Source organism: Piliocolobus tephrosceles, chromosome 11 (genome assembly GCF_002776525.5).
Source record: "Piliocolobus tephrosceles isolate RC106 chromosome 11, ASM277652v3, whole genome shotgun sequence".
Lineage (NCBI taxonomy): Eukaryota > Metazoa > Chordata > Mammalia > Primates > Cercopithecidae > Piliocolobus > Piliocolobus tephrosceles.
This window is the reverse complement of record NC_045444.1, coordinates 88,659,309-88,661,716: the sequence shown is the minus strand read 5'-3', so window position 1 is coordinate 88,661,716 and position 2,408 is coordinate 88,659,309.

Here is a 2,408-nt window from a genome sequence, read left to right as displayed (position 1 = left end):
AAAAAAAAAAAAAAAAAAAAAAATTTCAAAAATTAGCCAGGCGTGGTGGCATATGCCTGTAATCCCAGTCATTCGGGAAGCTGAGGCAGGAGAATTGCTTGAACCCAGGAGGCGGAGGTTGCAGTGAGCCGAGATCATGCCATTGATTGCACTCAAGCCTGAGCAACAAGATTGAAACTCAGTCTCAATAAATAAATAAATAAAAATAAAAGTTTCCTGAACATTTCAGCACACACGGGAGGATCATTTGAAGCAAGGAGTTTGAAACCAGCCTGGGCAACAAAGAGAGACCTCTGTCTCCATGAAAAAAAAAAAAAAAAAAAAAGGAAAAGAAAAAGTCAGATGTGGTGGCTCACGCCTGTAATCCTAGCACTTTGGGAGGCCGAGGCAGGCAGATCACCTGAGGTCAGGAGTTCGAAACCAGCCTTGACCAACATGGTGAAACCCTGTCTCTACTAAAAATACAAAAATTAGCTGGGCGTTGTGGCGTCCACCTTAATCCCAGCTACTAGGGAGACTGAGGCAGGAGAATCCCTTGAACCCGGAAGGCGGAGGTTGCGGTGAGCTGACATCTCGCCATTGCACTCCAGCCTGGGCAAAAACAGGGAAACTCTGTCTCAAAAAAAAAAAAAAATTAGGTAGGCAAGGTGGCATGTGCCTGTAGTCCCAGCTATTTGAGAGGCTGACTGGGGAGGTCAAAGCTACAATGATCTATGAACACCCCACTGCACTCCAGGCTGAGCGAAAGAGCAAGACCCCGTTTCCTGAACATTTGGACATAAAAATGTGGAGGCTAGTCTACCCAGAAAAAATAGAGGCTGTCTGGTGAGTTGTGTGGTAAAGCTGCTCAAGAAAGTCTCATTTCTGCCTGACCAGCTAAAATATAGTGATACCCGTTCATTGGTGTCCTGTGAGCTGGGACAAAATGAGCCATTTCCTCTGAACTAATCAATCTGGGTTAATGATAAAAATTTAGTTTCTTGGCTTGTAAAGCTAAGGTCCAGACCCTGGACCATATCATAAGTTATGGTCCTGAGCAGACTAATAATTAGCCTCTATTTTTGACATCACCATCTCTGCTCCAACTTCAAGATTACTTGCTCTTAGGGAACTTATAATTTTTTGAAAAGCAAAATCTATGCATATTAAATAATTATAGGATACTACGCCCAGTGTGATGGCTCATGCCTGTAATCTCAGCACTTTGGGAAGCAGAGGCAGGCAGATCACTTGAGGCTAGGAGTTCGAGACCAGCCTGGGCACCATGGTGAAACCCTGTCTCTACTAAAAATACAAAAATTAGCTGGGTATGGTGGCGCATGCCTGCAATCCCAGCTATTTGGCAGGCTGAGGCACAAGGATTGCTTGAATCCACAAGGCAGAGGTTGCAGTGAACCGCTTCACTCCAGCCTGGGTGACAGAGCAACACTCTGCCTCAAAAAAAAAGAAAAAGAAAAAAAGGGCTGGGTGCGGCGACTCAATCCCATAATCCTAGCACTCTGGGAGGCTGAGGTGGGTGGATCACCTGAGGTCAGGGGTTCGAGACCAGCCTGGGCAACATGGTGAAACCCTGTCTCTACTAAAAATACAAAAATTAGCCAGGTATGGTGGTGCATGCCTGTAGTCCCAGCTATTTGGGAGGCTGAGGCAGGAGAATCACTTGAACTCGGGAGGTTCTTTAAAGCTCTTTAAAATACTGGCCACCTTCCTCAAATTTGGCACAAATTGAAACCCAAATATCACTGTACAATAAAAAAATTATCAAATAAACAAAAACGAACAGATTCAGAAGAAAAAACACAGTAGGTCCTCTTCAAAAACTTCTGATATTAAATTTATCACATATCGATTTTACATTGCTTAATCTGAAATGTTTAAAGAAGAAAATGTGAAATCAGGAAAATAGAGCATGATGTAAGTATTAAAATGACTTGGCATATTTGAAAAAGAATCATATTGCACTTCTAGAATAAAACATATAACATTGAAATAAAAACTCGATGGATTTGCTAGAAAACAAGTTAAAACTTAGGAAAAAAAAAGAGAATTAGTACTCTGCAGATAAATATAAAGAAAGTACTTCAGCCAGGCACAGTGGCTTACACCTGTAATCCCAACACTTTGGGAGGCTAAGGCAGGAGACTTGCTTGAGCCCAGTTCAAGACCAGCCTGGGCAGCATAGTGAGACTCTGTCTTCACAAAAAATTTTAAAAATTATCCAGTGTAGTGGTGTGCACCTTAGTCCCAGCTATTTGGGAGGATCACTTAAACCTGGGAGGTTGAGGCTGCAGTGAGCAGTGATCAGGCCACTGCACTCCAGCCTGGGCGACAGAGTGAGACCCTGTTTCAGAAAAAAAAAAAAAAGTACTTCAAATGAGTCATAGACTCATGGAAAATACAAAAGAATA